We start from the raw sequence: 21890 nt of genomic DNA on the forward strand, positions 1-21890 counted from the left end.
AGGCAGTAAGGACATCACCGTCTGCTACCAACTCCATGGTAAATCTCTGCAAGGTGCAGTTAAAGCACACTCCACCAGAGCTATGGCCTCTTTAGGAGCCTTCTTTAAGGGCCTAGATACCGCTACTACTTTAGAGGCAGCTACTTGGTCTTCATTTCACACCTTCACCAAACACCACAAACTAGACCACATTCCTAGATCCAGGGCAGGGTTTGCCAAGGCTATCCTTCACGGATTCCTGGAGTTTGCCTCTAGACCACCTCCCCAGTCACAGTGAGCTTTGGCACTCACCAATATGTTGAAAACTGCAACATTGGAATAGAAGAACTTAGAAAAGTTGTGTAAAATCTTACCATAGCTGTCTTTCTCTTCCATGCTGCAGTATTCCTTACCACCCTCCTTCCCCTCCTATAAGGTGGCATTTCCCTTTCTGGGTGGCAATGGACTGTCTTTGCACTTATTAGGACTGGCTCCGACTGGGGCTTTCATTTCTGAGGGCTGGTGCATGCAGACGTCACTTTTATGGCCCATGTTGCCCTCAGCCATGTCAGATGTCCTACTCTCTTCAGAGGGACTGAAAATTTTGTATACTGGCCATACGTACGCAAGACAAGAGGAATAAACCCATATGTAGAATACTGCAACATGGAAGAGAAGGACATCTATGGTTATGGTAAGATTTTACACGACTTCTGTTTCCTTGGCTCCATCTCCAGCCTCAGTTCTGTCGGATCTGAGAACCTCAGATCCTAGGTCTTGTGACTCTACCCCTGGATCCAAGGATTCCACTCCGTGGCCTTTGGATCCCAGGTCAAGGGAGTCTATGCCCAGATCCAAGGCATCTGGATTGAGGCCCTGGGATCCGACTGGATTTGGACCTACCATGGATCCGACACCCTCGGATCCGAGTTATGCGGGGTCCAAACACTCGGCTCCTCTATTCTCCTAGGATCAAAGGTGGTCGGATCTGGGATCCATGTTAGTTCCCACTATTGCTATAGATGACTCCACTTTGGGTTCTGGCTTGGGGCAGTCTCCTTCTGCTTACAAGCGCAGAAGCTGATCTCCTGAGAGGTATGGACGGTCCTTGGGGTCCAGGCATCCATCTGCAGCTAGGTTCTCCAGTTATTTTAGGTCCTCCAGGTGCTTGCACCCCTCTGATATGGACAGGATGATGAGGTCTTTCCTCAAGGCTCAGGTTGAGTTGTGGCATCTTGCTTCCTCGGCCCATCTTGCCAGGGGCTCTTCTCCTACCCCTCATCCAATCCAGGTGGTTTTGGACTTACAGGCCCTGGGATGCATCGAGGAGGAGATGGGGACTCCTAGAGCCCATTCTGTCTCTACCCCGCCTGGGTCCCTGACTTTCTTTGCTTGTCCTCCCCTTGGGCAGATGGAGTCCCAGGCCCAACCTGTAACCCTGGAGTCCTTGGGTGAGGGCTCCGGTCCTGTTTTTTCAGATCAGTCCCTCCCCCTTGGTGCTTTGACCCTCAACAGCTTGGGGCCGGTACTATCCAGAGGCTGGGAGGCACTGGCTTGCTCTGTTCCCTCTTCTCATGTGGGCCCGCCTGCCGGGAGTGGGAACAAGGCATCATCCAGCCCTTCAGCCTTCTGGGTAGTAGAGCAGATGTTCTCCTCCTCCAGAATTACTTCCCTTACCTTCCAGGGACCTCCCAGCCCCTGAGAACAGACTCTTCTCATCCTGTTCCTGGTCAGCCCTCTCTAACTAGCCTTCAGGCAGGAGTTACCCCCCTTGGGGTTCTCCTGTCTTCCAAATCTTCCCCTGAGTCTCTCCTGGAGGAGGTACCTCGGAAGAGGTTATGCAAGAGGAGACAGCTAGACTCCCCTATGGAGTCTCTCACCGAGGATACGGACCACGATGAAGGGGATGGGTCCCCCAATCTCCGCTCGATGATGTTTTCTTTGGGGACATCTTAGAAATCCTCACGTTGAAGAGCGGATGGTCTTCCCTACCCCTGTCTTTCAAGAAGTTTGTCTTCCTTAAGGCTTTCGGGATGGGACCATGGGACCATCTACCTCCTTGGTCTCCCCCCCACCCACTGATGAACTCATAGACCTCATCGCCAGCAGGGCTTGGAAGGAGATGGGTACTGTGGAGCCAGTACTGAAATGCACTGACAAATTTCTGAGTCCTTATTCTGACAGGCAGTTTTGGTCAAAGGGCACACTATTCAATGTAATTGTGGTAGCTACCACCACCAAAAAGGAGTTTGCAGAGCAAAATATGTCTGTTCATCCTCCTAATCGAGAATCCAGGGTGATTGAAAGACATGGAAAGTGGATCTTCGCCTTAGCTACCTTCGGTCTGTGGGCTCTTAACGGCTTGGCACATTTCACTCGACTCCAGAGGGATTTGGTCAAGGAACTCACCACTTCCCTCTCTGAGTTTTTGCTTGTCAGGGAACTAAGTAAGGTGTCCCCCAAGCTGTCTGCTCTCGCTTCCCTGTCAAATTCTTCAGTGAGGCTGATATCCAAATCTGTGGGTACAGGCATCACTATTTGGTGCCACTCCTGGCTGTGAATTTGCGGGTTTGAGGAGATGTTCTTTGTGTTTCACTGTTGCAGTCATCACACTTGGGTTATTTGCCTACAGGTAGCCCTCAGTTGGCCCGAGTACCAGAGTCTTGGGATTTCTGCATTGGGTGCTGTCACTTCTTCCATGATGTCAGGTAATCAGGGGTATAAAACATGCAGCCAACGCCATTACACCAGTCTTTCTTGCTGTGGAGGAGCCCGAAGCTGAAGTAGTTCGCAAGTGCCGGTCGGCTGCTTCCTGAAATTTTCATTTTTCGAGTTTCAAACCTGAAGTCTTTTAAAGCTAAGTACCCCGTTGGGGATCCTTTTGCTCTAACCGATGTCAGAAAAAGTTAACAATTGTCTTGCCTGTGGAAAGCAAATACCTCACAGAGATTTTCATTCTTACTGCGTCACCTGTTTAGGCCCAGACCACGACTCCCCTCACTGTCGGTTTTGCGCCTTGTTTAATGCCCGAACCATTTGTCATCGAGCTATCTTTGTCACTAAATTCTTTCACTCTCGTTCTCTGTATTCTGAAATGGCTTCGATAAGCCATCTGACTACTGATCTTCCGGAAAAAACGTAAAGATAAAGACAGAGACAGACCGCATAGGTCCAAAACTGCCGATGACACTTCCGTTAAGCTAGTTGCCAGTCCACTGGTACTCAGGGAGGTGCCTTTGCAGCCCCTGATGCCAGCTTCTACAGATTTGCAGGCCTCTGCTGAGACCCATTTGGAGTCCGGTATGCTGGGAGATGCTTCTTTGACTATGGAACCTGCGGATGTCTCTAACTTGGATGGGTCCGGAGCCGCTGTGCAAGCACTGGCTTCTGAGGGTGTATTCCAACCTACTGATGTTCATATTAAACCAACAATTTCGTTTTTAGCTAAAACTACTGAGTTTCTCAGGCCCAGCGTTCACACAACGCCTAGAAAACCGATGACCAAAGCGCATGCTCAAGCTCCCATGCCACAAAAACAAATGCTTAGAATGGCTGAAGACCTTTTTACTCTAATTAGGGGAAGCCAGTCTTCCCCTTCTAAAAGACAAAGAATTGAGTTTCCTTCTGATTCTACAAACAAGGAGTCTTGATGACTCTGACCCTTCTGATAACCAGGACGTACCCTTATCAACCTATGAGAATACAGATTCAGAGGAATCCATTCCCTCTGCCTCCCCTCCAGAGGATTTTTCTTTTGGTGAAACCTTGCATACTTTAAGAGAGCATTTCCGCTAGGAATGCCCGGACTATACTCAGTCCAAAAAGAGACTCAGAGAATTTTTGGAGTTGCCTCAGTACAACCTCTAGCTATACCTCCTGTCCTGGATATTGTAGATGATGGAATCCAGTCTTACTCCTGACACTTTACCACCGGCCCCTAGAAAATCTGACAGGTACTACAGAGTACCTGATTCTCACAAATTTCTCTTTAAGAATCCTACTGCGGATCCAGAGACCATTTCCCAAGGACCTAAAGGCATTAAGGCTACTACAGCCAAAACCCTACCCCTTCAGACAGGGATTCCAGAGCTTTAGACAGATGGGGTAAGAAGGTATATACCTCTGCTACTCTTGCCATCAGGACTTTGAATTGCCACTTTCACATGTTGAAGTACCAGCAACATATTATGGAACTAATTAAACAAAAAATGGTGTTACTTCCAGATTGTGCAGAAAATAAAGATTTACAAAAGTTAATGCATTCTGCAAACCAAGTTAGTAAACATACTTTGCAGTGTGGTTTTGATAGAAGCATCTTGCAGGGCTGCAGTCACTGGGTCTGTACTGAGAAGGCATGCTTGGCTGAAGGAACAAATCTTGCCAGATCATGTCAAAGCAAAATTACTAGATGCTCCTCTAAATCAGGACCGTTTGTTTTGCACCAAAGCAGAAGACGTTCTTAAAAAGGTGGAGGAAAAAGCTAAATCTGTGCAAACTGTCAAAGATTTCGTACAGGTGTAGCCACCTAGATTCAGTAGGCATTGGCCTTCTAAAAACTGGTCCTTTCCAGCCCCTCCCAGGCCTTCTCAGTCCAAACCCAGGGGAAACAGACCACCAAGACTACAGTCTCAGGGTATGCAGAGATCTAAACAATGGAGTGCTCCCACCTCAAAAACAGGGAGTGGTAAGCCACCCCCTTATGAAAAAAAGTTTGCAATGACTTTTCAATTATCCTTCCCGGCCATGCCCAATTACTTGCGCCCCTAGGAGGAAAACTTGCCCTTCATGCAAAAAACTGGATGTCCATTACTCAGGACCGATGTGTTCTAAACATTGTATCCCAGGGATACAGATTCTACTTCCATTCACTGCCAACCCCAACGGGTTTCCAGAACTTCCTCCAAACCAGTGGGCAGAGGCTCAAAAGCAAGTACTTTCCCTTCTCAATATCAGGGCTATTCAACCTGTTCCAGTAGAGCAAAAGGGACAGGGTTTCTACTCCAGTCTTTTCCTGGTGCCCAGAAAAGAGGGCTTTTGGTGCCCTATCCTGGATCTATCAATTCTCAACACCTTTCTGGTGGTCCCAAAATTCAAAATGCTTACACTGCAACAGCTTCTCCCTATGCTAGCCAAGGATGCCTGGTTAGTCACCCTAGACTTAAAAGAAGCTTATCTGCACATCCCTATAAGGGAGTCTTGCAGGAAATATCCACGTTTCAGGGCAGGCTGTATGCACTATCAGTTCTCTCACTTCCCTTTGGCTTATCTACTGCGCCCAGAGTATTCAAAAAGTGCCTGGCTCCAGCCATTGCATACTGCAGGCAGAGAAATATTCAAATTTACCCATACTTGGACAATTGCCTGCTTCAGGCAGACAGTCAGGAATTGCTACTTCAGCACCTGGCATTTGTAAAAAGACTCCTAACTTCACTGGGGTACACCATCAACGAAAAGAAATCACAACTGGTGCCCAGTCAAAAAATTGTATTCCTGGGAGCAAACACAACTTTCCAGATGGCATTCCTCACTCCAGAAAAGCAGATCTATTTGACAAACTACTTCAAACTAATGGCCACCAAAACCCAGCTATCTGCAAGGAAAATACCGCAAGCCCTAGGGTTCATGGCCTCATGCATTCTGCTAATTCCTTATGCAAGACTGCATATGAGGAAACTTCAGTGGTACTTAAAAAGTTTCTGGTGTCAACATTCAAAGGACCTGGAAACAGTGATTCCTATCGTACCTTGTCTAAAGGCAGAGTTCCTTTGGTGGGCAGAAGCATGCAACCACATCAAGGGACTGCCTTTCACTCATCCCCTCACCACCCAAACCCTGACAACAGATGCATCAGACTATGCATCGGGGGCTCACATGGCAGGCAAATGCATTCAAGACAAATGGAGCCCAGGACAAATTTGCCGGCATATCAATCAAAAAGAGATGCTAGCTGTACAGAATGCTCTGACAACCTTCAAATACCTAATCCTTCCAGGACAGCTCCTGATAAAGACAGACAACACCACAGTTATGTGGTACATAAACAAGTAGGGGGAACCCATTCGTACCAACTCTGCAGGTTAGCCATGGCCCTGTGGAACACAGTCTTGAGCACCCAAGTGCACCTACAAGCTCAATTCCTGCCAGGCAAACATAATTCACTGGTAGACTACTTAAGCAGAAATCTACTGGACTCACATGAGTGGAAATTGGAGCCCAACTCTTTCAAACTTCTAATCCAGAGGTGGGGGGCACCGGAGGTGGACCTCTTTACCTCCCCCGAGAAGCACCAGTTGAGCAAATTCTGCACCAGGAACCCTCACAGCTGGGCTGGAAGGTGGATGCCCTATCCTTCACTTGGGAAAACCTCTCAGTTTATGCCTTCCCTCCCCTGCCCCTCCTCTCAAACGTACTACTCAAGATCAAACAGGACAGGCCAAGGGCAATCCTTATTGCCCCAGACTGGCCACGCCAACACTGGTACCCACTCCTACGCAGTCTGACAACAGTGCCACCCTGGCAACTACATCAGATACCTTTCCTGATGTCAGCAGGAGGGATAGATTTTGCAACCACAGTTGCAAACCCTAAACCTTGCGGCCTGGCTTATTCCCTGAATATACCACCAGCAACCCTCAGCAAACAGGTGCTGGATGTCATCATTGAGGCCAGAAGGCCTAGTACCAGGAAATCCTATGCTGAAAAGTGGAAAAGATGTTGTTCTTGGAATCATTCTCAAGGAACGGACACAACTGTGCCCCCCTTACCTCAAATCCTTGATTAGTTAGCAGAGCTGCTCGAAAGAGGCATATCCTTCTCTTCCGTTAAGATTCATGCCTCTGCCATCTCGGCTCATTATAACACTGAGCCCCCTCTCTTTTCTCACCCTCTCATCAAACAGTTCCTGAGAGGGGCTAACAATTTAAGGCCACCTGGGAGAGCTCCCACCCCTGCCTGGGACCTTAACTTTGTACTGGAAAAGCTCACGCTTCCCCCTTTTGAACCTGCTGCTTCAGCAGAGTTAAAATTCCTCCCTTGGAAAACAGCCTTGCTTCTAGCCATTACTTCAGCAAGAAGAGTGTCTGAGTTACAGGCACTAATGGCTGTGGAACCCTTCATTATTTTCCATGCTGACAGGGTTTCCCTCAGGACTAACCCATCCTTAATGCCTAAGGTGGTATTCAGTGTGGCTCTAAATCAGTCCACCCATTTGCCAACCGTCTTCCCTAATCCTCAGAATAAAGGAGAAAGGATCTTGCACTCCTTGGACGTGTACAGACAGCTCAGGTTCTACCTTGACAGGACTAAACTTTCAGAAAATCTGACAAGCTGCTAGTCAGCTTTACTACAGGGGCAGAGGGCAAGGCCATTTCAAAGCAAACCATTTCCAAATGGATAGCACACTGCATCGATTTCTGCTATAAGCACCATGGAAAACCTACCCCACAGGGGATCAGAACACATTCCACTAGGGCTACTTCCATCTCTACAGCATTTCTCAGGGGAGTCCCTACCAGGGACATCCTGGAAGCTGCAACCTGGAGTTCTGTACACACCTTCACCAGGCATTACCACTTACCTATTTTTTATAACTCCAGAGCTGGATTTGCTACAGCAGTCTTGCAAGGCCTGCTAGTCAGCCCTAACACTTCTTGACTGCCTCCACCCTTCCTCAGCTTTGGTAATCAACCCAAGTGTGATGACTGCAACAGTGAAACACAAAGAACATAGTACAGTTGTGGAGACTTACCATAAATCTAGATGTTCGAGTGTATTCACTGTTGCAGTCTTGGTTTCCCTCCCTCCAGCCCCTTGGTTTTCTCTATCCTTTCTGCCTACCCTCTTTTTGGCCATTTTTTATGGCAGTGGTATTTACTTTTTACTGGGGGTGTTCCACACCATATAATAGCGTCCTATTTTGGGGGCTCCTGACATTTGGGGCAAGAAAAACTGATGTAATGGCGTCAGCTGCATGTTTTATACCCCTGATGACCTGACGTCATGGAAGAAGCGACAGCACCCGACGCAGAAATCCCAAAACTCTGGTATTCGGGCAGACTGAGAGCTACCTGCAGGCAGATAACCCAAGTGTGATGACTGCAACAGTGAATACACTCGAACATCTACATTTATGGTAAGTGTACACAACTGTACTTTCTTTGATGTCCTTCACTAATGCCCCTTTTGTGGATCCACCCTTTTTGGTCCTATAGTCAAGGAAACACTCACCCACAGTGAGTAGGAAGGCAAGACCTTGTTGGCTGTGGGAATCAAGTTTTCTACCCCCCAGCAGTCCTTTTCTAAGACTCTGCGGGGACTAGGAAGTTATGGTTTTGGAAGTTGCAGTCTTCCTTTCAAGATGCTCAGGATGAACTCTCTTTGAGAAGTTGGGGGAGAGGATTCCATGGCAGACGCCACCCCAGGGGCAGAGGAGGTCTGCAAAATCAGGGCTCTATAGAACCTTTCTCTGAGAAGCCCTTCCAGCACTCCTAAAGTGCTGCCCGACCCTCCTGCCGTAGAGGCAGTCAGGGGTCGCTTGTCTTGGCATTCTTTGGCCTGGGCAAATATTACAAGAGATTGCTGGGTGCTAAACATTATTTCCAGGAGCTATTTCATTCCTTTTTCCCAGCCACCCCCTCCAATCAGGAAGTGCCTCCCTAATGTGCCACCCCATCAGAGGGAGGTAGCTGAGGAAGAAGTACTCAAACTTCTTAAAAAGAGAAATCCAAGAGGTCCCCCAGGACAATGAGAATCCGGAACTTACACTCGCTTCTTTTTGGTGCTGAAGAAGATGGGGGACATATGGGCAATTCTGTATCTAAGAGTGTTAAGTCTCTCTGTGAAGAAGTCCAAGTTGTAGATGGTCACTGTTCAGTCCATTGTGCCTTTTCTGCACAAGGACGATTGGATATGCTCCATGAATCTCCAGGATGTGTACTGTCATATAAAAATAGACAGGCATGCCAGGAGACATCTCTGCTTTAGCTTAGGGGGCCAGTCATTACTAGTTCAGGATTCTTCCTTTTGGTCTCACCCCAACCCCTCCCCCCCCCGGGTGTTCACCAAGTGTATGGCAGTGGTCGCAGCTCACCTAAGACTGCAACGATTCCAGGTGTTTCCCTACCTCGACGATTGGCTCCTCACAGCTCCCATCAAGCATCAACTGGTTTCAGCGACTCAATAAATGTTTCATCTGTTCGACCAGTTAGGAATCACAGTAAATCTACCCAAATCAAACGTGATTCCTTCCCAAAACTTAGAGTTCATTGAAATTCAGCTGAACACTGTGTCAGCAGCGTTACCCCTCAGGCTTGTTCATCTTATCAGATCTCATGTTCAGTGCCTCCTAGATCTGTCTCCTCCTCAGGTCCACTTTATTCTCAGGGCCTTAGGGTCCATGGCAGTGGCCATTTATCTGGTGCCTCTAGCCAGGTTTTACATGAGGGTTCTGCACTGACTCTAACAGTCCAGTGATCGTCTCTTTCTCACGTGATGATGGCCTCAGTTCATCTCACCCCAGTGTGCGGGTGTCATCTCCTTTTGTGGATTCATTCTTCCAACCTCCTTGCGGGCAATGGTGACCTCGGATGCTTCACTGTTGGGGTGGGGATGGGGCATTACCAGGGAAAGACTGTCCAAGGTACGTGGTCCTCTGCAAAGACCAAGCTGCACATAAACATACTGTGGATGAGAACAGTTTTTCTCATGTTGCAAGCCTTTTAGGACTTTCTCCATCTAGTTACCATCGCAGTTCATGCAGACAACATGGCAGTTGTGTGGTACATCAACAAGCAAGGGAACACACATTTTTATCTGCTTTATCGCGAGGCCATGAGGGTGTGGGAATGGACGATGTCCTCTGAGCACTTTCTTCTTGCAACTCACATTCCTGGGGAGTCCAGTGTGTTAGCAGACAGGCTCAGCAGGGCCATCCTGAGTCCTCATGGGTGGTCCCTGAATCCCTCAGTGGCAAGAGATATTTTCCTTCTGTAGGGTCATCTGAGCTGTGATCTGTTTGCTTCTCCTCACAACCACAGATGCAGCCAGTATGTCACCCTGATTCCCCTAGGCAGGGAGTCCCCCAGGTTGCTGTGGTTTATGGTTGGTCTCCAGGTCTCCTGTATGCTTACCCTCCTATTCCTCTCATTTCCAGAGTGCTTCAGAAAGCTCAACTCTTTCCTCATCACCCCTTCTGGTCTAGGCAGGCGTGGTTTCCCCTCCTATGGTCTCACCTGAGGTATCCCCCTTTGGTACTAGATCCCATTCCAGATCTCATTTCTCACCCCTCCAATCTTCCGATCCCAAATCTTCAGACTCTGCATCTGACCACATGGTTTGTCCACTTCCCGTAATCCTAAATCAGTCCAGGCTTCCTTCGCCCATTAGAGACATTATTCTGGCCTCTCAGAAGGCATCCACTAGAAAGGCATATGTTAGCAAATGGAAAAGGTTTTCTAGTTGGACCCAGTAGTGTAATCTGGACCCCTTCTCAGCGCCCATTCCAGATATCTTATTGTTCTTGTCTTCACTCTTTCAGGATGGAGCTAGTTTCTCTACTATCAAATTACAATTGGCAGCTATTTCTAACTTCCATGTTTGTGAGGAGCCTACTTTTTCCTCTTGTCTTTGTAAGGCCTTCTTGAAAGGCGTTTTTCTGCTCCGGCCTCCAGTCAAAGATCCTTCTTCTTCTTGCAACTTTTCTTTTGTGCTGCAGTCTCTTAGACAGAGTCCCTTTGAGCCTACTGCAACTTGTGATATGAAATTTCTGTCATGGAAGACTGCTTTTCTGGTAGCCATAACTTTGGCAAGAAGAGTGTCCGAGTTACAGGCTCTTTCTATTAAACCTCCATATTTGGTGTTTCATAAGGACAGAGTGGCTCTCTGAACCATAGGGTCATAGGTAGGTACTAGGCTATTGGCCCTAGGGCCTATATAAGCCTAGCCAAAAATGTACCCTGGCTTTCGCCACCCAAGAAAATTATTTTCTTGTGCCCCTGTCGATCAGAGCCACAGAAGTGACCCTTGGGGTGAATTTCCCATTTCCCATCCAATCATCAAGATTTTTCTTGAAGAGTGCTAATGAGGAGCTCTGTTTGACATAGATAGGTAGTCTGTTCCAGAGTATGGGAAGTCTCTGGGACAGGAATCTATCCCTCCAGCATGTTCTGTTTATTGTGGTGACAAGGTTTAGGTTCCTAGAGCGTGTAGCTCGGAGGGATTGGGATTTCTTTAAGTGGAGCATGTCCAACAGCTCTGGGTTTGACATAGCTTTGTATGTTAGGCAGAGATCGCCCCTGAGTAGGCGATATGCGATGGAGTAAAGCTGTAGTTTTTTGAGACAGTCTGTGTAGGGCATCTGTTTGAGGCCAGTAATCCACTTTGTGAGGTATTTCTGTGGTCTTTCCAGTTGTTGTAGATGTCTTGTGAGGTACATACCAAAAGGGGCGTTGTACTCTATAATGGGTCTAATGAGTGATGAGTAGAGGGGAACAATGACCTCTTTTTTTCTGGATGAGAATCCTTTTGTGATGAGATGAGCCACGTAGAAGGATTTCCTGACCACTGTGGCGATGTGATTATCAAAGGAGAGACTACTGTCCACCTGTGTATCACATTTTCGGCATTAAGTAGACTACCAGCTATGTGGTAGTTCATGGGTACAGAGTTTTTACCAAAGGGGATGAGAATACTCTTTTTGGCATTGAGCTTCAGGCCATGGCTTTGACACCAGGTATCTGTCTCAGTGAGGCCCTTTTGTAGTTTGTCCACATCGTTAGGAGTTTCGATTATGGCTGCTAGTTTGCAGTCATCTGCAAACTTTGTTAGCCATTCCTTCCTTCATGCCTAATGTAGCCACAGAAGCAAATTTGAATCAGTCCATTCAGTTGTCAGTTTTCTTCCCCATCTTCTCCAATAAAAGGGAACATTTACTGCATATGCTTAACACTCGTATACAACTATGGTTCTACTTGGACAGGACCAAGTGTTTCTGCAAGTCTGACCTGCTGTTTGTGGCCTGCTCTGTTAACAGACAGGGTCGGGTGGTCTCTAAGGTTACTATATCTCATTGGATTTCGAAGGGTATTTCTATAGTTTATTTGTCGAAAGGTCTGCCATTACCAGGACCAGTTAGAGCTCATTTCACTAGATCCATGGCTGTGTCAGCTGCCTATCTGGCCCATCTTTCCTTAGATGAGATTTGTGTGGCAGCCACGTGGTCTACACCTCACACTTTTTTTACTCATGATAAACTCCACATTGTCTCCAGGAACAGGGCTTCTTTTGGCTCCACAGTTCTTCGGCATGTCCTTCCATGAGGTCACCCAGGATTTATGGTAGCTGGGGACTCTGACCCAAGAGTGAGGAATAGTGACATGGATGACATCAAATAAAGAGTTATGTACTTACCATAACATGGCATCTGTGTTATCCTATGTCACTATTCATCTCTATCCCTCCCTCCTTCCCTCGTCCTGTAGGACCAAGAGGAAATGGAGATGTCCTGTCTGGTGGTTAAGGTCTTCCTTCGCTGTTTTCTAGCTCTAGGGCAAACTCGATCTGAGGGGTTAGAGGGCAGTAAGGGATTATGGGAGTGGGAGGAGCTTGAGCCTAGAAGCTGTCTGAAAAGTTGCCAGCTCGGATCCGATGTTGGATCCTATGACTCAAGAGTGATGAATAGTGGCTTAGGGTAACACAGATGCCAAGTTATGGTAAGTACATAACTCTTTTTTTGTATACTTCCTGTTATCACCCATAGTTCCTTATGGTGTCTAGATGTTTTGTAGGTCTGGCTTATTTAATTAATTGGCTTGCCACCTAATGATAGACAGTATTAGATGAGTCAGTGACTAACAAAATGATTCTGACATTATTAGTGTACTATGTCCTACAGTAGAGAACTCACTGTTTGCCACTTATTCATATTTTTATATTTATGTTCATATTTTCATATCTGAGAGGCCCACATGCTGTTGATGGATATGGTTTGAAATGCCTTGATGGGAGACAGGAAAATTCATTGTAAGTCCATTTATAACACACTATATAAAGGAGATGCTGCTAAATGTTTGCTAATAATTATAAAAATAGGCAATATTTCCACATATACGTAATACTTAAAAAAACAAGTTATTTGCACTGTATTGTGTAAGGGGACTCTTTAGATCATGCTGAAGTATATTGCGCATCTTGAGAGATATTCATTGCTAATTATATAATTAAGCATATGTTTTTTTATTTCTGTAAATATCTCCATAAACATACACTCAGAGAGGAATTTCTTGCTGTTATATGAAAACTTATGTCTGGTTAATAAAAGTGTTCTAACACTATATGTCTAGGTTATACAGTTTAGTAGATATGACAATTAGTATTTGTGAACACTTAGCAAAAAATATATAATTCTGGGTTTGTGTGCATTATAATATATTGTAGTATTTGTAGAAAGATTGTGAATGCAGTTAGTATGTCTCAGCAAAATAGCAATTTAATAAATAAGACAGTCAAAAACAGTGCACAGTTTGGACAGTATGACAGACATAGAAATAAGGGATGTGTCAGTACTTACGGACTGATTCAGGATGGCAGCAGACAGGTATAATGCAGGAGAATTATTTTTATATTCCAAAGTGTCTAATCACAGAATGACAGCTTTTATGTTTGACATAATCACTTTTTAGAAAAAGTCTCAAGATTACAGTTTTACCACCTAAAGTCCGGACAAGAAGGACCCTGTCTTTTGTGAAAATGCTATGCAGTTCTTTGAAGACCCTTGGGTAGACCTTTGGCAAACTTGCTTTGGTAATTCCAAATGACAATCCAGTAAAAGTGATTTGTAGCTGTTGTAGTTAGCGTAGTTCAGTAAACCATACATGGAGTCTGATGTCCTTCATGGATGCATCTGCAGTCATAACAACTGGGTTGTCCTGTCGTCAGGCAGCCCTTCAGTCGGCCGGATTCCAAAGTCCGGGTCCGCTTCGCTGATGTCGCACTCCACCCGGCGTCATCTCTGTTGGTCTTGGTATAAAAGCATCAGCCGACGCCATTTTCCTAAGTCTTTCTTGCGGCGTGCCCAAGCAGAAGCTGTTCGCAAGTGCCGGTCGGTCGGATCCAGAGATTACTTCACCGAATACTACGAAGACTTCTAAAGCTGGCACCCGCTGGGGACTCTCTCTTGCCTCAGCCGATGTCAGAAAAGTTAACAATTGTTTAACCTGTGGGAAACAAATACCTCATAAAGATTTCCACTCTTACTGTCTGCCTTGTTTAGGCCCAGCCCACGACGTAGCAGCCTGTTCGGCCTGTGCTTCTTTAAACCGACGACGCTTAAGCGTCGGTCGGAGTTTGCAGAACAGTTTTTCGGTTCTGATTTTGCGTACATTATGCCGCCGGATCCTCCGACTACCCAATCTACCAAAACGAAAGATAAAGACCGACATCGCGGTCCGCGGTTTCGGCCGAAACCATGGTTAAGCAAACGCGAGTGTCTCGGTTTCGCCGAAACCGAGAAAACTGATCAAAGTACAGCTGAACCTATTCCTACAACTGAGGCCCTGCTACAACTCTTGAATCGACCTCAGAAATTTTACCCACCACGGTGGTTGACTTATCAGACACCATCCCCTTGGATGTCTCTACCCCAGCACGTGGTGCTGCTAGGCCTCCAGCAGCCATGTCCATTAAGGCCTTCGCCAGGGCTAAAGCAGCCAAGACTACTAAAACAGTGCCTGTTAAACCCCCCACATCCAGGCCCTCTTCTAGTTCTCAAATGCTTACTTTGGCAGAAGATTTAATTTCTTTAATTAGAGGATCTCAATCTCACCCAGACAGGGCCTCTCAGCCCCCAGAGAAGAGACCTAGGGCAGAGCCCCCTGAGCCAGTGTCCTCTGATTCTGCTCATGAATCAGACATAACTGACCAGCCAGAGGCTCCCTTCTCTAATTTTGAAGATTCTGATGCTGAAGAATCTCAGTTCTACTGAAATTGGTTCACCTTGTTTGCTCTAGCATAGACTAGATCCAGGCCTACTGAATCTAGCTTTGTTTATATACTTGTTGTTTGTTTGCTTGTTATTTCCTGGAAGCTAATTCACCTAATACGCAACTTCTCAGCGCTTCTGTGGATCACTAGTGATATCTGCATTGCTTACTGTACTTATTTCCTTGTTTCACTTGAAAGAAAGTTACTGTTTGTCATTTTTGCATTTAGTTACTTGTATCACATTGCACTCAAGTTACCTGGCACTTGCTCACTAAAGCAATTATATAAGTCAGCACTAAAAATTAAAAGCACTACACCCTCACTCCCCACTGGCCCTTGTTTTCAATTAAGGATTTCCCAATATTATTCTAGCATGTCCAAAGGTCAGTTGTCAATCTCCTCTCCGGTCCAGCTGGTGAATCTGGGAATCTTGAGGCAATGTTATAACTGCCTCATGTACACAGACAACCCTCTCCTCCTCCCACATAACACAAATACTTGCGAGAGATGCAGCTATTTAGCCAAACTGGAGGCTGAGCTCTCTCAACTCAGGACTGGCAAGACCAGACAGGAGGAGAAGGCAACTACACACACCACAAAACCAGCCTCACATAATGCTACCACTCCACTGAATCAAACACATAAACACACAAAGACATACTGGAGGCTCTGAGTAAAATTTACCTAAACAGCAGAGGCCTCCAAAGCAGACACCCAAACAACTGCTACCTCAAGACACCCCACAAGCAACACATAAACCACAAAGCAGTGTGCAAAGCAGTCACAGCCCTTAAGGCCAAATACAACACCAAACATACTTGTCATAGGTGACTCCATAGTCAGACACACTGACGTCCCACTCACCAGGCTGAACAAGGAGAGGGTCACAGTAAGCTGCCTATCGGGCGCTAGAATCCGCCACATAACACAAGCACTTGGGTCACTCCACAGCAAGTACAAATATGACACAGTCATTGTCCATGCTGGTGTGAACGACCTGAGGCGTACCTCCCTGGACTGCATGAAAAGAGACATAGAGGAGCTCTCTGATTATGTAGCCCAGGCAGGTATGACCCTAACCCTGAGCAGTATCCTTCCTTCACCAAGAATGATGCCACAATATAGAGACAAGATGATCAGCTTTAACAATTGGCTTAATGTCTGGTGTCATTCAAAGGGGATCCAGTGTCTGTCTGCTTGGGATGACATGCTTGACAAGCCACGCTGCCCAAGGGACGGCTTGCACCTGTCACCCTGGGATTCGGATATTGGCTAAGGCTCTTGCCACCCCATAGTGCCTTTTTAGGCAAGGCTCAAATTCTAAACCTACCACCCTAGAAAACAAAATGGGAAGAAATTGAGGGTAATGCTGCTCAATGCCAGAAGTCTAAATCTCAAAATGCACGCACTCGAGGCCCTTCTCAGTATGGAGAACATTGATGTCTGTGCTGTAACTGAAACCTGGTTCAAGGCTCCTGAGAGCACCCGGCACTATTAGGTTTTACCTCATATCATGCGTTCGCCCCAAAACCCGGACCACTCCACAAAAGGAGGGGTGTATCCATATTCATAAAGGATACTCACACCTCCAGGTTGGTGGCAACGCATGAAGCTTGGAAACCATCCAGGTGCAACTAACAATAGGCAAAACTGCTCTACAAATTGTAGCATGCTACAGGCCACCCTCTCAAACTCAGGAACCCCACACAGCCTTCCTGAAGACACTGGAGGGTATAAATGTATCTCCAAACACCATCATATTGGGTGACTTCAACTACCGAATATAGACTGGGAACATTACTCAAGCCCTAACTTTCTAGCCCAACGGTTCCTGGAGTTCATAAATTCAAATGCCATGGAACAGCTAGTCACTGTTCCCACGAGAGGAGAAAATATACTAGATCTCATTGTCACAAACATGGGGACAAAATGCTCCACAATCGGAAGTGTATCCCTCGTTGGTGAGATCTGATCATAAACTAATCTCACTGGAAATCCACATCCCGCCCCCACCCCAAACAAAAAAGACCATAGTGAAGAACTTCTCTAAAGCAAACTTCACACTACTCAAGACTGGTGTGGTATCCTTCAAGGCCCCTGAGTCAGAGGAAACCACAACCCAAGCTGCGGAAGCCCTTACAAATGCCTTCTATGAACACCTCCAGGACTGCATGGATCAGGCAATCCCAAATAAAACCAAGACTCTTTCCACAAAGGGCAAACATCCAGTCTGGTGGACCCCAGCCATTAACAAACTTTACAATAAGAGGAGAAAGCTATTACATGATAGAACAAAATCCATAAAAGGGAAGTCACCCTGATCATTATTAGTAAAAAATACGAGCACTCATAAAATCAACTAAGGCCAATTTTGAGAGAAAAATTGCCATGGATTCAAAGGACAATCATAAGGCCTTTTTCAGCTATGTTAGGAACCTGGGTGGAAACTCACAGATATGCTCAGAATTAGTCCAAAATGATACAAAAATCACTGAACCCACAGACATTGCCAACATACTGGCAGACAGGTTCAGTGCAAACTTCACCCCTCTCCCCTAAAGGAGAGATAACTATCCCAGCCGAGTGTAGCCTCCCGGACATCTCAAATGCAGGTGAAAGCTGCTCTCTCTAAAGCTAAAACACAGCATCAATGGGACCGGATGGTGTCCCCGGCTGTGTGCTACAGAGCTAAATGAGGAATTAAACCGCACATAAGGCAGCTGTTTAATCTCAGCCTTACCACAGGATACGTGCCCAAGGAGTGGCGACGGCAACTGTGGTCCCACTCCACAAAGGTGGCGCCTCACGGACCCTGGTAATTATCGCCCCATAAGCTTAACAAGTCTAGTCTGCAAAGCTATGGAGAGGATCATAATGGAGCTCATAAACAAAGATATAGGGGACTTGCAGACATTGGACCCGACCCAGTTTGGCTTTGTCAAGGGAAGATCATGCCTTTCGAACTTGGTCGACTTCTTCGAAATAGTCACCAAGGCCATTGATGAGGGAAAGGCAGTCCATACAGCCTACCTTGACCTTGCAAAGGCTTTCGACACAATACCCCACTCGGGTATTGTAGAAAACTTACCAGCTTAAATGTAAACCCATATGTCACAAGATGGGTTGCAAACTGGCTTAAGGACAGAACCCACAGGGTTAGAGTTGCTGGCGCTGTGTCAGACTCCAAGCCGGTCACAAGTGGTGTCCCACAGGGCTCGGTCCTTGGCCCCGATTGTTTGGCATCTACTTCTCAGAAGTACAGGCCAACATGGGAGGACTTTGGCTGACAAAGTTTGCAGATGACTGCAAACTGGGCGCCATAGTGGAAAGTGCATCGGACACGGATATCCTTCAGAAGGGACTCACGGAAACAGATAGCTGGTGCCAGAGCCATGGCCTGAAGTTAAACGCCAAAAATGTATAGTCATACCCTTCGGGAAAAACAAGGTAACCCCAAGCTACCATATAGGTGGCAATCCACTAAGCACAGAAGAGGTTATCAGGGACCTGGGGACCCAGGTTGACAGTGGCCTTTCTTTTGACACTCACATTGCTAAAGTGGTTAGAAAGACCTTCTACATTGCCCACCTGATCATGAAGGGATTCACATCCAGATCTAGTGAGGTCATTGTTCCCCTGTACTCTTCACTTATCAGACCAATGATCGAGTACAATGCCCCATTCGGGATGTATCTCACCCGACATCTGCAGCAATTGGAGAGACCCCAAAAGTTCCTCACCAAAAGGATAAAGGGACTCCAAAATCTGTCATATGCTGCCAGATTGAAGAAACTCCAGCTCTATTCAGTCGCATACCGTCTGCTCAGAGGTGACATGTGCCTGACATACAAGGCCATGTCCAACCCGAATTAATGGACATGCTCCACCTCAAAAATCCAAATCCACCAAAACCACTAGAGCAAGCGACTTAAACCTTAGCAAGGATATAAATAGGGCGTGCTGGAGGGATAGATTTATCACTCAGAGACTCCCTATGCTGTGGAATAAAATCCCGGTCCATGTGAGGCAGAGCACCTCGCTGACTCTGTTCAAGAGAAATCTAGACCTGTGGATGGGAGATCGTAGGTTTACCCCGGGAATCATCTCTGGGTCACTGCTGGACAGAGGCACAACAAACTAATGGGCACAGTATTTTTTCATATAAGGGGTGGCGTAAGCCACAATAATTTGGGCTAGGCTTATAAATGCCTTAGGACAGATAGCCTAGTATAAACCTATGAACCTATGAACCTATGTCTCCTGTTTGAATTGATGATTTAGTTGTATACACATTTCATAATCCTAGGTGGTGAAAGGTGGACTGTTAGTACAATGGATTCATATGCTTAATACCTTGAGACTTATTTCTTATACTGTGATGACATGTAGCTTTGCAGACACCGTTAGTCTATATTACTTTTACATATGAAATTAGAACTGATGTACTTTTTGACACTGTCATGTTCAGAGAGTTATTGATATGTAGTTACCTTTTAAATACTACATTTCTATTACTTTGTAAATTTAAAAGGCATTTTATATATTTTGGCTAATGTCTGCAGCGTGTTTGTGTATGTGTTGTGTGCATGTGCGTGTGTGTATGTGATTGCTCTAACCACGTGTCCAGGAACAATAATGACATACTATTTACTTTATGTTGATGGTAGGTGACTCATCCGCAGGTGTCATTTTAATTCTGATTATCAGATGCACAATGGTTTGTTAGATTTAATTATCATGAAAATAGTTTAACAATTATTTCTTGCAGACCTAGAGCAGTAGCAAGGATGCGGTAAAGGAGGTGGCTGTAATAGGACAAGCTGTTGGGGGGGTGCAGTTGACACTGTAGAAAAGGTTCCAGTCCGTCCCTGTAAGTGGTGAATGCAGTCATTTAAGCAGCTGCAGCTGCAACCATGGGTTCTTAAATGACAGCTAGTGTTTGGCTTGTTGTGAGGGTGTGCAATAGGTAGTTTGTAAGAGCTGCCGATTGGTAGCCTTGACTTGTAAGTCCTGCACAGTGCTGATTGCACCCTTCTCAGTGTATGTGTGTATGGTGTTGGAAATAGCTGTTATTTATGTATATATATATATATATATATATATATATATATATATATATATATATATATATATATAGTAGCTCTTTGCCTGTGTAGAGAGGGTGTGATGCAGCAATAAGTACTTTGGTCTTTAATACAAGAATTGTTTTGTGGTGGTGGTGGCGGGGTCCAGATCTTGGCTTCGGCAAAGGCAACAGTTTAAGTAGTAGCAGTTCTGTGTTGACCGCTAATTTTTTTGTTTTTGTAAATAGTTCTTAAAGGGACCTGCTTGACTAACGAGGCAGCACTTCATGTAAATATATGTTAAAAAGAGGAACATAGCAGCTTCAACCTAGACTTAAAAAGAGGAACATAGCAGCTTCAACCTAGACTCAAGTTTCACAGGTTTACAGGAGAGAATTCACAAATACATTTCATGTATGATCTAACAATTTCTAGCAAGCTTGTGACCTTACTTCTGCTTCTTAATTAAGACAGAGCTTATCTATTCGCTTATTTTATACCATATGCTAATTCAGTAAAACATGATTGTGCATACCAAACATTAAACACAAAATATATGAATAATGTTTGATGTTCAGCTTTATTTACAGCCATTTAATTGTGCTCACACACTAACACAGCATAAAACTATAGAACTGTAATATCTTTGATAGCTTAGGCTGAAAAGTGGTTCATTTACCTTTCTAATAATGAATGTTTGGCTACCGTCATTAAACAACAGCTGTAAATATGATTTAAAAAGAAGTACCAAATGTATTCCAATATCCTAAATTGGTCAGGCCACAAAGATCTGGAATATGAAAAATGTATATATTTTTGTTTATTTACATATATATCAATGGGAGCACCAAATGTGGTCGAATTTGCTTTTTGTCAACATCAATTTAATTGACACAATTTGGTCATCTAAGCAGATGGTTGACGACAGGTGTGCAAGATCATACAATTCCTAGGGTTAAGGAATATGCCCTTCCCATGGTATTGTGCAGTCTTGGAGTTTATTTATTTATTTATTTTCAGTTTGATTACTGGGGAAGTCCACTGGGCCCAGAGAGCCCATTTTCATGGAGGCCCGGGGAGAAAAGCTCCATGAAACAGATTACAGTAAAGATTGCAGTCCAATAAAAATAAAAGTACAAGTACAAATACATATCAAATAATACAAAGCGTGAGCAATATTGCCCTTAGTGGAAAAATATCGTGCAGATACATTTTAACAAATTCACACAGAAGTCAAAAGTCAAAAACTATTTACAATATTTACAGAGTGTGAGAGAGCGTATGGGAATTAGCAATAAAAGGTTAATGTGTATATATATATATATATATATATATAGATATATATATAATATAATTAGCAGTGAGAGTTGGGGACGCGGGGGAGCTTGCCCCCTTGCATAAAAAAATATGTATTTTCTTTACTTTTTGTGTAATTTCTGCATGTATCTAGACATGTCCCCAGGTCGTGTGTGTTGAAATGTTGACATTTGTATTTTGACTTTTTATTTATTTATTTATTTATTTATTTATTTATTTATTTTATTTATTTTGTGTCATTTTACATTTGTTTACCGGGAAAGTCCGACATGACACAGGTACATTTACAGCTGAGGCCCGGGGAGAAAAGCTCCACAGAAAAAGAACAGACAATTAAACTATCACAGAAGAACAAGACATTAAATACAAATACACTGTAGGTATATTAAAAACAATAAGCAAGAGAGAAATAATTGAACAAAATCCATCGATCATCTTTAACATAGGATAATAGAGTTAAATATTTGCATGGAGGAAAAAGAAAAACAACTTATTTACATTAAAACATCAAGAGTAAAAAATGAGAGCAAATAATAGCAACACCTTTGGGACAGT

At 45.0% G+C, this 21890-nt stretch overlaps 1 protein-coding gene across 2 annotated transcripts in view; it reads left to right on the forward strand.

The window, feature by feature from the left end:
- Positions 1–21890, forward strand: part of GCNT4 (glucosaminyl (N-acetyl) transferase 4) — a 430511-nt gene that overhangs the window by 73573 nt on the left and 335048 nt on the right. The gene's annotated exons all lie outside the window — the stretch shown is intronic.

Source organism: Protopterus annectens, chromosome 2.part2, assembly GCF_019279795.1.
Source record: "Protopterus annectens isolate FY-2018-M chromosome 2.part2, PAN1.0, whole genome shotgun sequence".
In the NCBI taxonomy this organism is placed as follows: Eukaryota; Metazoa; Chordata; order Ceratodontiformes; family Protopteridae; genus Protopterus; species Protopterus annectens.